The sequence below is a fragment of the Poecilia latipinna genome, unplaced genomic scaffold (genome assembly GCF_001443285.1).
Source record: "Poecilia latipinna isolate Pla-1442-1.1 unplaced genomic scaffold, P_latipinna-1.0 Scaffold732, whole genome shotgun sequence".
In the NCBI taxonomy this organism is placed as follows: domain Eukaryota; kingdom Metazoa; phylum Chordata; class Actinopteri; order Cyprinodontiformes; family Poeciliidae; genus Poecilia; species Poecilia latipinna.
Window position 1 is genome coordinate 140,083 of NW_015113348.1, and position 14,462 is coordinate 154,544.

General features: G+C 37.5%; 1 pseudogene; it reads left to right on the top strand.

Moving 5' to 3' along the window:
* Positions 1-3,051: 3,051 nt before the first annotated feature.
* LOC106955416 (ankyrin repeat and BTB/POZ domain-containing protein BTBD11-A pseudogene) overlaps positions 3,052-14,462 on the top strand; it is a 126,954-nt pseudogene continuing 115,543 nt past the window's right edge.

Below are 14,462 nucleotides of genomic sequence, written 5' to 3' on the forward strand. Positions count from 1 at the left end.
ATGGCTTGGCAATTATGCAAGTTGAAAAGATTTCTGCATTGGCAGGATGTTGTAATGAGCCATTTTCACCAGAGAGGGGCGGTATAAAATCCTGCCTTCAAACAAACTTTCTTGGAAAGTGAAAATTAATTAAAATGTATTCATTATTTTAGGAATTTATTCTGTTTATTTTTGCCTAAGGACCAGTTTTGTTTGTCTTTGATTTTTATTAAGTATATTCATTTATTTTTACGTTTTATGTTATTTCAGTTTTTCTCTTCCTTTTATCTCGTATGTAATTTATTTTATTTTCAATGTATTTCAATAAATGAAAATTTTGTTTTGCTGTTGGATTATTTTTATACTTGTCTTTGTTTTCATATTGCATAAATCCATTAATTTTTTCTAAAACTCTACTAGTTTGTTCTTAGAAAAATTTACATTTTGAAAAACATCTTCAGTGCTACATTATAAAAGAATAAATATAAAATCTTGCTGTTTCTCTAAATTATTCTAAAGATAATAGGGATAAATTATGAATGAAACAGATAAACATAAGTACATTTCAAAACTTGTACTTTTTCATTCTAGTAAAACAGTTCATCCTGTACTTTTACTTTGACTAGAATATTTGTTCAAACACGTATGTGTTCTTTACAGAACATGAATACTTTTCTCCACTTCTCCTCGAGTAGGTAGATCGTTATTGTAATAATATACAGCCAAATGTGATATAAAATAACTTTCTGCTTACTGTTTGCTCTAATACTGTAAAAGTATTTATTTTTTGTGCTTGACTAAGCAAACAGATTTGCGTTCTTTGATTGTCTTATAGAAATCACGTGCTCAAATAGACTCGTTGTTACTAAATACTAATTTGAATAATATAATAACTTCAGTCAGTCATTGTCACTTTATTTGTTTTTATTTGTGCCATTTGCACCTTTTTTTGGCCTTTATGACAGTTTTTTTTTATCTTGTACGTGTTTTCAAATTGCACCCTTACTGTGATGTTTAAAAAATAAATCCTTATTCATATTTTCACTCGTACCTGAAAAATTTTCGCATTGCCGAACGCTGCAGTACACTTTGTTTACCAGAGAGTGGCAGTATCGTATCATACATTAATAACCTTCTTTTTTGCAACTTATTGCTTCGTTCCATACCTTTACGATAAATTATGTAACATTTTAAAGAAATATTTATCAGTTTTTACCACTGATTTGAAATAAGTTCAGTATCCTTACATGGCTTTATGTTATTTTTAGTTTATATTAAGTTATCATCTTTCAAATTCAATTTTATTTTAAATCTGTTTATTCTTCAATTACTGGTTTTAGTTAACTGTGATAATTGATAAATAACTTGATCATAAATTTATATATTTATTGTTTATTTTGTTGATCTTTTTTCCCCATTTTACTATCTTTCAGTTTTTATTTTATTTTTTTTAATTTCATCTTGAAAAGATATAAAGAATTTATTAAAATATTAACGGTATTCATATTACTTCTAAGAGATTGGCAATAAAACATTTTTATTTAATAATTTATTATCTTATTTAATTTTAAATGTATTGATTTTGTTTACTAAATGTGTTCTTTTTTTTATTACCATAGTTATTTTTTCTATCTTTGTTTTTAGTCATTTATGAATAAATCAGTGAGTTAATTTGTTTATAGCTTTTGGGGCAAACTCCAACTACCTGACATATATATGAATACAATGTCTGAACAAATTCAAAAATCTTTCAAAATGTGTCTGCGCAGCATGACTAAGGTCTGTATGCGACGCTCAGCTTCTTCTGGGAAACACATGATCTATCATCTTTGCAGGGAAAATCATGATAATTTTTCCAGTTACCAGGCAACCAAGGCCTAATAAGTGAGGACGGACTCTGGAGCACCAGCAGAGGACTCAGAGGCGTCGCTGACAGCTGCCCACCTCCGCCGCTCTCACCTGAGCAAGGAGGGAAGATCTGCAGTGCATCAGGAGCTGCAGAAGGCGACACAGACCAGAGGACAAAGATGAAAGAAATCCTCATTTTTAATGTTTAAACATAAGATGCTTCTTTCGCTCCTGCTATTGTCTTACACACAGCTGTAAGACACTGGGTTGATTTATTTTACACTTTTCCTGGTCCATCACTTTCCTAGGCGTTACATAACTCTCCCCATGTCACCTCGGTCTGTTTTTCCAGCTCTGGCATAATGCAACGTCATGCAAAGAAAGCTGGAAAGTGCCTCTGGCATGGCAGGCAGCGGGGACAGATGGTGGATCCAGCTCGGATGCACGAGGAGAAGCCCCAGCAGAATGGATGAATCATCATTCCACCAACTGCTTCTCTCTCTGCACGTCAGGATTTAGCTCACTCACTCTTTGTTTTAACCAACAACAACAAAAAAAGAAAATAATTCTGTATTTACAGGCAATAAACGCTTCAGAGGGATTATTTTTCAGCAAATGGAGCTAAATCCTGAAGCTTTCACAAGATGTTGGAATAATCAGTCTCTGAAAGTCTTGGGGCAAAGTTCTCAAACTGTAAAATATTCATAGAGACATATGGGACTGAGCAAGTTTTAGTTAACATCTGCCTGTCTGATTTTCTTAAAAAGCGCAGTAGCTTGATGAAACCAACAGCTTGTCAAGGAAAACCTGTTTTATCCAGATTTAATGTCAAAAAAACAGTGTCTGTGGAAACTAATTGTGTTAAAATTAAAAACTGGCATAATCTGCATCTAATCTTACAGGGAGATGTTGTCAGATTAATTCTCTTGTTGAGTGAGGTCAGAAGATCATCATCCCACATCATCAAACTGGTTTTCCGTTCATCTTCCCAAGTGTGTGTCTTTTTAAATCAGCTTTGTATTAATTTCTCTTGCGTTTTTACGCATTTGTTGTCTTTTATGAAACTTTGTGATCTTGAAATGTGCTTCAAAAATAAAGTTTTATTCACTAACTTACTAAAACTGAGTTGTTTCTCATTCAGAAATACCGATTCAAATCTAAACGAGCAAGCTGCATGCAATTTAATGTACCTTAACAACTTTTTAAAATATATGTTGGTGTATATTCCACTCTGCTTGTGCTCAGAGGGAAACTTCACTGCAGCTTCATGCCTTTCCGGTTGTATTGAGTCGTGCTTCACCAGGTGCTGAAACTCAGCAGGTAGCGCGTCTGCGTCACTCACAGCTGAACCGAGACGCTGATTGGCTCGTTTGGAGCTCCGCGGGGTCTCCGCGCTCCTCCCTCCACCAGAGCCCAGCCTGCCTGCGTGCCTGCATGCTCTGCGCTTGTTGCGGGGTTTGTGCGCTCTTCTTGGACAGACACGCCGAGGAGGAGAAGGAGAAGTTGTCGTGTGCGTCAGGCAGATCGAGGAGAGTAAAATTCTGACTTCTGGCTGGGAGGGGAATAAGGCACGGGGGCGAGTTTGAGGCGTTTATCTGCGAGAACCAAGGATACCCAACATTATGCAGCGCAATTATGGCAGGCAAGGATAAGACAGTCGTGAGGACGCTGGAGGATTTAACGCTTGATTCTGGTTATGGTGGAGCCGCGGACTCGGTCAGGTCGTCCAGCGTGTCGCTCTGCTGCTCCGACACGCACCAGTCCGTCTCGCATGGAGGCAACTACTGGCATCTGACGGAATCCATGCACAGCAGACACAACAGTTTGGACACGGTCAACACCGTCCTGGCGGAGGACACGGAGATCCTGGAGTGTGCGGGACACTGCGCCAAGCTGCCCGAGCTGGAGGAGGTGCCGTGGAGCCTCGGAGAGGTGGAGGGCGCACTGAGGAAGGACGAGGAGCTGATGCTGGGGAACCCGTCTCCGGAGGTCCTGGCGCGGCTGTCCGCCCTCATCAGCCGGGCGCTGGTGAGGGTGGCCCGGGAGGCGCAGCGGCTCAGCCTGCGCTACGCCAAGTGCACCAAACATGAGATCCAGAGCGCCATCAAGGTGGTGCTCTCATGGACCATCTCGGTGAACTGCATCACGGCGGCGCTCAGCGCGCTTTCCATCTACAACATGTCCAGCGCCGGAGACAAGTTCAGCCGCGGCAAGTCGGTGCGCTGCGGCTTGGTGTTCTCCGTGGGGAGGTTCTTCAGGTGGATGGTGGACAGCCGGGTGGCCCTGAGGATACACGAGCACGCCGCCATCTACCTGTGCGCCTGCATGGAGAGCCTGTTCAGGGAGGTCTTCGGCCGCGTCCTGCGCAGCGCGCTGGTGGAGAGGGACAACGGGATCCCCAAGATCACGCTGGAGTCCATGGAGCAAGCCATCAGCAACGACTCGGAGATCTGGGGTCTGCTGCAGCCCTACCAGCACCTCATCTGCGGCAAGAATTCAAGCGGTAGGAAAGCACAACAAAACATTCTTTCTAACCACACAAACTTCCACTGACAGTGGAGGACAACCTCAGGTTGGGCACCAAAAGTAAACCGCAACAACCAAAGTGGAAGTCGTTTATAGATTCGTAACATCCAAAGTGATATAGTTCTACTAATTTAGATTATTAAGGCTGATAAATATCCAAAATCCCAAATATTGTCACTGGTTTATTAGAATAGAAGACCATCAATATATTTTAACACAGAAATGCTTTGGTTGTGGTCTCAAACAGAGCATGCAACTTTTAGATGTCTCCTTTGTCCTGTATGTTTGAATTAAATGGTGAAACTGCTCGGTAGCATGCAGTCAGGCTCTACAGAGCTCTGCTAATGAGCTAACATTGGAGCCAGGTGTGCTGAAGCTAATAGATTTTAGCATTAGCGCTGTTGTGAAACTAGCTAAAGCGGGGTATATCTTAAATTCTTGGAAACAGAAACTAAATGTTACAACAGTTTTAAGCTTTTATTAAGTCACCGATTTACTAGTTTTTATCTTTAACTTGTTGAGCAGCAGTACATTAGCTTGTACGCTAACACGTATAAGTTAGCTTAGCATGAGTGCTACTTCTATGCTAACTTATTCTGTATTTTAATTAAAATTCTTGCTCCAACCAACACAAAAACTTTCTCAACCACAACTATTATGATTCTTCTTTATTGTGTTTATAGTGTAAAACAGTCATCTAACTTTTGACTGAACCAATATATCCAGTTAAATCACTTTTAGGTAAGGTTTGAGTGTGCATGAGATTATTTTTTTAATCTTTAAAGCATTTTTATAGCTGTAGAAATTTCCAGTGTTCTTAATACATCTATAAATGCGCTTCCAAAAAAAGATAGTCAGTTTTCAATCTGCGTCCAAAACAAGTTCTCCCTTTCTTGGTTATCAGAGCCCTGCAGCATCAACAGTCAAATTGGTGTTTATGGTGAGAACAAGATCAAACAAACTCCATCTTGTGTCACTGTGAGCCATTGTGTTTCCCATGCTGCTACATGGCAGGCATGAATGTTAATGAGTGTTTTTGACAGTCTGAGTTGGTGTGCATCGTGCAATGACTTAGCAGAAGCAGGATTTCGTGTTATGTATTGTGTGCTGGCCTTGTTGATAATGCCGCTGTGTCACTCCAGAAGGTGTAAGCCGTCAGTGAGTGTGGGCTGGCCTTTTATTATTATTTTTTTTCTCTATTGAGAAGCACTGAATGAGTTGGCTGAAACCGTAAAGCAGAAGGAACTTGAAACACTGAGAGCCAAACTGGGACATGCAGTATTGAACAGAAAAAAAGTCATATTGAAATGATGGTTTTCAGGCGCTAGCTTTGGTAAAGTGAAAAGTTTCTTTGATGTGCATTTGGGCGTGATTTGTTAAATAACAGCTTCGAAAAGAGAGACTGTGAGAGGCAATCTGAAGATAAATTGATCTGAAATGGGTCTCATCTTGATATGATGTGATCTGAATCCAAATATCATGGAAGAAGAATCAGATTCTTTCTGTTCAGTACCACAAACTACTCACTCTGATGTGACGTTATATGAAAATTAGTAAATGCTGAAACTGAGGTGTAGTTTTAGACGCCATTATTTACCATTTGACGTAAGTTTTTAAGTCGTTTCAGTTTAATTTTATAGATCTCCAGCTCACAAGGTGACAATAATGTCAGGTTATACAAAATACAGTTCAGTCTGCATAGTCTGATTGATAACATTGATTTGTTTTTATATGTTGGATGATAATTTTTATGTTATCTAGTACTGTGCAAAAGTCTTAGCTGATTTGTTGAGATTTTTCCTTAGTATTTGAAAGTCGTCTCAATCAAAAGATAAAGGTTTGACACTGGTTTTTAAGATTTGAGCTACTTTTTAACTTAGTTTGTCATTTGTTTGTCTTTTTTTTATTTAAAATTACAATGCTCAGAAATATTCTTGCAGATATGATTCGTCATTGTTCTTAAGGGCCAAGTAATTGAATTTTAAACATATCTTTCAGTCTCTATCGACTGCTTTTAGCGTCAATGTGCATCCTTCTTCCTATCTCTTTACCTCTACTGGAGCCAGTTTATACAAAAATCAATAGCAGTAACATTTCTCCATTTTTCAGGAGATACATTTTTAAATCTCTCGTTTTACTGGTCTCACCGTTTCAGGTTTGATTCTCACGCATGCAGCAGATTTATTCAGATTTTTAATCAGATTTCAATCTAACATCCAATCAGGTGTGTGAAATGTCTCCTTTGTTGCAGTTCTGGTCAGAAAGAGGAGACAATAAGTAGCTGGAGGGGTGAAAGAAAGTGCTAGGAAACCCTTTATGCAGGGACACATGCTCCCATTTCTAAGTGTTCATCTGAAAAAGAAAAGTGATGCAGCACATAATGATTGAATCTGGGTTGTTCTGCTCTCCCGCTGACCATACCTGACTGCTCTTATTGAGTGGAGCAAAAAATTTCAGCCTTTGTGTCCAGAAGAAGTAAATGCTGCTCTCCAACTTTAAAGAAAAATCTCTTAGAAATACTTTTGCAAAGTGATTTCAAAAGCCTCTGATGTAGACGGTTTTTGAAATACTGGAACGAGTCACACACAGGATCGAGCTAACTGTAATGGGTGGAGTGGGTGGAGATGAAACATGAATGCAGAGATGCACAATGACTGTAGAACTATCATGATGACTGCAAGAAATAACTGTCAGAATAGCTGTGACATGTGCTGTTACCCTGCAGTAATGGTCCTGAATAAAAGCTACACACTCTAATTTGACTCTTACTATTTCTTGCAAAAATATGACTACATCTATGGGCCAGAGATAAAAAAGAAAAGAATAGTCCTACCAGCTAGCAACTCTTAACAGAGTGCAATTAGCAACTAACAAATCTAATGCATAATACCAGTAATGTTTGAAAATTCCAGCCATACGTTCTAGTAAGTTTCACATTAATTACAAATGAACTTGTTCAATAATTCATTTATCATATGTTGCACATCAAACATCAACTTATTCATCAAAAATACATTAAACACTCTGTTAGCATAAACAGAAAATACACCAAGCCATCATAGGCATCTCACCAGCAATGCCACATTTCAAACGGTGTCAAAAACACCAAAAAAAAACCAACTAATGGCTCAATTGTAGTTTAGGAGCATTAAGAGATTAATCTAATGTAAAGATCTGAAATAGTTTTATACACCAAATGATCAAAAATAACCAAATTCTGTTTGCTGATGCAGAAGTGGTGTAAGACCTAAACACAGATCCAAAAGGAACCAAGCAACTTACTGCTGAATTTGGTAGCTCTGCATCAAGCCCCACACTTTGAAAAGCCCTAAGGTAGTGATAGAATATTACAGTATAGGTCTCTGTGGTGTAAAAACTCATTCCTGGTCTGCAGTTCATCCAAATGCTCTTTGCTGTTGCTTCCCAGTCATTTTTCCAACCTTTGTTTGGCTGCAGCTCTGTGAAGCATTCACTCTGCGTGATATCTTCCTGTCTTCCTTCAGTTTCCGCTTGCATTGCTTTATTCATTGTGTATGACAGGGAAAGCCTGCTGTCAGGCTGAAATCACTGAAGTTTGTTTGTCACTGTCTGCATGAAATATTCACTTCGGGGATTTGTTTGTCGCCGCTGCTCTGCAGAATAAAAACTTCATACATAGAAACGATGAAAGCAATTAAAGCAATCATAGAAGGTTATCATTTTGGCTTTCAGGTTGTGTGTTTATGTATTTGCTAATGGTAGCACTACAATGCTTTTTATTTAAAGCTTCCAGTCGACTTCCTTGCATCCTTTGGTTTCGTATTTCTTTTGTGTCCATCTACAGTTTGGCACAGAATAATTCACAAAAGCAGCTTGAAAGTGTTTTACTGAATACAGCTGTAATATATATATATGCCCATTTTTTTGCATTAGACAGCGCAACAACTTCAGGAGATTTATTCAAAACATAATGAGTCAAATGCAGATACACATTTTCACATCATCAATGCACAAATTAAATACCAGAATTAGCTGCTAATGACTTTCAGGCACATTTTAAAACTGACAACCAAGCTTTTTGTTTGGACATTTCAAATTGACGTCAGTTCATTTAAACACAAACCAGTCCTAGAATAGTCAGTTGAATATTTATAAATAAGTTGCTAAAAAAAAAAAAACGCACTTTGTCAAGTTGTTTAATTTGCAAGCATGTGGTGAGTGTAGAAAGGAACAACTCCATTTATCCAGGAAGAACCTTTAGAGCAACCAAAAACGGGGTTTGTGTTGAGTGGCCAACCGTCACATCAGGCTGGGAGAGAATCAGAGTTGTTGCTAAGTAACCAAAGAATTACTGAGTTGCTAGGTAACCAAAGAGTGAATGAGAAAGAGTTGGTTGATGTCACCAACCGAGCTTAGCTAGCTGTAGGAGGTTGAGCGGCTAAAGCCTTTCCTCTGCCTTCATCTCCCAGAATGCCGTGTGGTTCTGGATCAGAGTTAGGTGAAATTATTGAAGGTTCTGTTGGACGTATTATTTATTGACACTGATCACATATCTATGGGGATGTATGTTGTTATTGATTTACAGTCCAGCCCCAGCTGAGCAGTAGCTCTGACTGTCACTATGAATAGGAAACACGCAGTTAAACATAAACAAGAATTATAAAAGGATGAGAAAAAACACAGGAAATGAGCAACATTTCTTCTGTCAAAAGGTAAATTCAGAAAATAAATATTAATTTAGACATAAATGGAGAGTAGCAACAGAGCAGCAGCATAGAGAGAAAATGCCATTTCATTTGTCATTTTCTTTTCCTGATCAAAAATGACCTTTTGAATGTTTTTTTTATATTGTAATTTAAAAATGCTGATGAAATGACAATTTATTTTGAAATATCAAATATTTTAGAGGAAGATAAATGAGTTACAGCAACATTTAATATTTAACTTCCCCTTGGGAGCATTAAAGTATTTCTGTATTTGAATTAAATTTGAATGACTAAAAAGCCCTGCTGTCATTTTTTGAGGTCATTTAGAGAACTGTAAGCTGTCATTTTGCACTAATATCAATTTATTTAAAAACAGTACACTCATATAGCATGCACCGACAATTACAAGGTTTTCTTTGTAGCAGAACTGCTTTTGCTATCCCACAGCATTCATTTTGAAAATATGCAATGGTAAATGTGTGTAGATTTTACTTATTTGTGAATACGTTCACATTTTCAGGCGTTACTGCACCGAGTATCTAAACACGTAGATACTCTGAGAAGTATAGGAAGTTACTGCAGCTGCCTTGCATGGTCTCACTGTCACGCTGCTGCAACTGTTTGTGTTGCAGGATTGCAGGGCTCCAAATATAGACTGATGCTGGAGGCCGCAGGGTACAGAAAATAACGAGATTTTATTAATAAAACAAAATACGCTGCATGAATCCAGATAGATTGAGCCTGACATGGAAGGCAATAATATCTGACATAATACTCATACAACGCAACTTATCACGGGACGATCTGGATTTTTGGAAAAGCCTGAGGCTTCAGTCATTAAATTTGTTGTGACTTTTTTCTTGACTGGTTTATTTGAGATTCACCAGATCGTTTGATCTTCTCTGGAAAGCCGTCAGTCTCTTATTTTGATTAGATAATATAAGAATAAACAAGAATTTATTTGTGCAATTGAGGAAGAGCTCCATTGTATATAAAATAAATTTTATGTGTAACCCGTTGTATGTAAAATTACCTCTTTTTTTTTATTTGTTTTAATAGAAAAAAAATACGAAAGGTGAGAATTTCTGTGCACATTTTATTCTTTATTTTATATTTTAGCATTGAGGCATAATCAGAAGGCTTTGGAATTAATTTGTAAATTGTAATTAATCACTTTTTAAATTAAATTAAATCATTATTAGGCTGTGCATTGCAGCTACCAAACAAACAGTGTGTGAATCAGTGCTATATACACAATCTGGTCAAGTTTCAGGCTATTTGCATCATAATAGTTAAAGTTACGTGAAAATAAAACACAAAAATATCAACAGGATAAGGATAAAGCAATTGACAATAAAGCACTAGGTTATGGCACGTGGTGCTTGTTCAGTATGTACCTTCAGATTGTTCTGTACATATTTAATAAAAAGCCTGGTCATCAGCTTCCAGGACCGCAGGGATGGTGAGCTTTCCTGTCATTTCCCGTGACCTTCCCGAAGGAGCCGCTCCGACCTCCGTGGGACAGATGACACAACATAATGGAATTGCAAAGCAGGTCTCAGCCAGCCTATTAAATTAGCAGCATGGCGTCCCAGTCTGTCTTTCACACCATATTTTATTGTGTTTTCTGCTGGGGGCGGGATCTGTGTTTGCATATTTGTTTTCCACTGTGGTTTATAATAAGCTCGGCTCATAACAACAGGATTCTGGCAGAGCCGCTTGTTGTCCATTCTGTCGTAATTTTCCGCCTGTCCCTTCTCCTCCTGGCAGGATGGGTGCACGGAAACGAGCGGACAGATTGTTATCTTTCTGCTGCTGTTGTGAGCATTCAGCCAAGCAAAAGCTGGTTGTGATGGATTTTTATGTCCCGGTAATTTCATCTGGCCGTAGACTTCCCACTCACCAGTTTGAGCAACGATCAGTGATCGTGAACGCGTTGCGTGGCCAAGATGCATTTTATGAGCCTTTCGTTTCGTAATATTAATTTTAACTTCATATGCTTCGGGGTGATTCCGCTGGAGGAGATTCCAAACATGAGTAAGGTTCAGCGGGGAGTAGCTCAAACTGTTTTGGTTTTATTACTTCTCTTTTATTGGACGGTGGATTCCTCTTTCATTTTCACTAAGTAGGTGAATGCACTGGGTCAGGATGAGATAATAAGAGAAGTGTGTTAGCAGTGTGTAATGCACTGAGGGAGTTAAGTGCAGGAGGAGGAATCAGGCCAGAGTGTCAGCTGGATGAGGTTGGTGGCAAAGGCTTTGGCACGGGTTCCTCGAGGACATAATTACCATGCTGATCTGTTTAATTAACACTTATGCTTATCAGTTGGTCATTAAGATTAGCAACAGGAAACACAAAGGGAGGCCTGGAGAACAAAAACCACTTTCATACTTTATATGCATTCCTTCAAAGTACAAATTTGATCAGATTTCTCTGTGTGGCTACAAAAAAAAATCTTCTGTCCTTTATCTGATTTAATGAGACTTTGTTGTATATAATCACATAGCAAAGATTCCCAACATAATCAGGAAATGATCTACACTAACTGGCTTATTTTATTTCTCAAGTAAGGACATTTGAGTCAAATCTAAAGACTTTAGAGTACGAGTCAAGTTAGGAGGTACTGTTCCAACTTTAGCAGCCATTTGATTCAAAAAGAGAGATTTCCATTGTAAAGTATTTCACTATTAAATATAGCTGCATAATTTTAAACTATATTGTGCACTGAATGTGTCTGAGCTGAAGGCCATCGCAGAGCGACTGAGTGGCAGTTTTTATCCTCAAGCTATTGGATTCATAAATGAGAATAATCAGGAACTGAACATAGAAAAATGTTTGCTTTACTGTTTTCAGCCTCTTCATAAAAAACTTACTAAAGGAGGACAGAATACGTCTTAACTCTGCAGCATATTTACTACAGATTTCATCCTAAACCACCAACAGTCAAATTATGATAAAAAATCTCAGAAAATTAACTTAATTTTTATATGAATCAGAGATGCAGTGTAGTCTAACAGAAAGTGGAAACTAAGATGCTAAATGCAATAATTCTCCCTACTAGCTTTAATTTTGATAAGAAATTAGGTTAAGCTAGGCTAAGCTAATGTTATGTTGTGGCATAACATATTGAGAATTACTTTGAATTCACAATTAAAAACATGTTTTCTGACAGAAAGTGAATAGATCAATACTAACTTTTGCTGAATTACTTTTTATGCAGCGAGCACAGAAACACATAACGTAGCCGCTAATCAATGAGCTAGGTTAGGTTAACGTAGCCTCTTAGAGGTTCAGACACTTAAACATAGTTAAATGTTGCTCTAATTTATATGTTTTTTTACATAGAACTGCAGATACTACAGCAAATAATGTTTAAACAGTTTAAGCTAAAAAATAAGATAATGCAAGAGGAAGAAGTAAATGTCTGAATTCATCCAGCTAGCTTTCAGAAAAAAATTTAATTTCTATGCCACGTTTGTGCCAACTAAAGTTTTTTTATGATGGAAACAAAACTATAGGGTCAAAAGACGAATTGAAAAGTAAAAATGGAAAACAAACTGGAAAAATCAGCTGTTGTGAAAAACCAACCAAGCTATGCTAATATAGGTAAGCTAACTGCAGCCTATTCAGTAATTATTTCTACCTAATGTCTTTTTAATTATTTTCATAAAGGGTTTGTTTTCATACTACAAATTAACAGCTCCAAAAAGTTGAGTAGCAAACGTCAACATACCCCACAAAATAAGATTTATTTAAGAATTTATATTGAGAAAAATAATTGTTTTTGTCAAATGGTTTTCTGCACAAACCGGTTTGTTGGGATTCTGTCATCTGTCGTATTGTTGTTTATTACACACAATAGATGAGTTTACTTGTCTCAGTGTTTGTTTTCATGGCATAACAAAGGAAAGTACGAGGACATGTGGGTGTGAAATGTTTTCTCTGATTGGATTTGTTGCACTCGGGCCACAGTGAAAGATGACTTGTTGTTTTTAATGAGCTCCATGTGCCGCTCCACAGCCATCACCGTGGGTGTGATTCATGTTCAATAGGTGTCCTGTTACATCTGGAGATATGTGCGTCTCAAAACAATCGCCCAAGTGGGCTGGGAAACTATCGTGAAGTGACAAAATGACCTAGATGTGTTACCAGACATTACCAAAGACACAAGTGAATGCCACAGTGACACAAATCCTAATTAAGTGGAAGATGCGCAGGATTTCTTTGATGTTGAGAAAACCTTTGACAGCTGCTGTCAGAAAACGCTGCTATGCGATGTTACCTGTCAGCAGGAGGAAACCTAACTTAGCAGATGCGTCCTGGAGGAATCGACAATCAGAGCAGTCGGTTAAAAGGCTCCTTTACATTTATTTGTCGACAAAGGTTTCAGTATTAGGGCGGCAATAAGAAAATAAAAAAGTAGGAGAATAAAGTTATAAAATCATGAGAATAAATTGAAAATATTGTCACTTTATTCTCATGATTTTGACTATTCTCGTAAGATTTTATGCTCGTAACTTATTAGCCCTAATACTTTGTCGTAGAAAACCTGTATTTTCTCTAAATTAATTCTGCACTCTCAAAGCGATACATAATATGTTGCCAATACTTTCCTAGAAATTTACAGATATTTTTTTAGTGATTAATTTTCAGAGATTAGAGGTTACTTGCTGAGATTTACAACATTTTCTGGTTTCTCATAGATTCCTGGAACTTTCCAGAACATACAGGTTACTTTCTTAGAACTTAGATTGTACTTTAACAAACTTGCAGGATACTTTCCTGTAACTTCCTGGAATCTATAGTTTACTTTCATATTGTGTGTTTTTTTTAAATACAACATACTTTCCAGCTCAGTGGAAACAAGGCAGCAGGTTATTTTCTTTAAAGTAACTTTACTTTTACAAAACTTAATTTCCAGAACCTGAAGATTAATGTACTGAATTTATAGGTTAGTTTTCTACAACATGTTTCCCAGAACCTACATGTCACATTGCAGATCTCAGTTTATTTAATGGAACCTTAGATTCCCGCTCCAGAGCTGACGGTTCTTTTCGTGGACCTGCTGGTTGCTTATTTTTAACTTTCATATCACTTTTCAGAACCCTAAAATTACACATTGCCATCACTTTTGCTTTTGCTTTATACATTTTTAAGAGGGATCCTTATTTCTTCAGATGAACTAACCTTTTAAAACAGAAACCAAAATATGTTGACCTTTAAGGACACTGTGTTACTTTCCACTGTTTGCCCAAATGATCCTTTGTGTTTCAGGGCCAAAACCTGCACAAGAAAATCATCCTGTACTTGTTGTTTAAATGCCAAAACAGGTAAAAATAATTAAAACGACACCATCTGTGCTGCATGTATAATAGTCTAAATAAAATGAATAAAAATTAACATTTCTGCAAACTTTTTAGGATC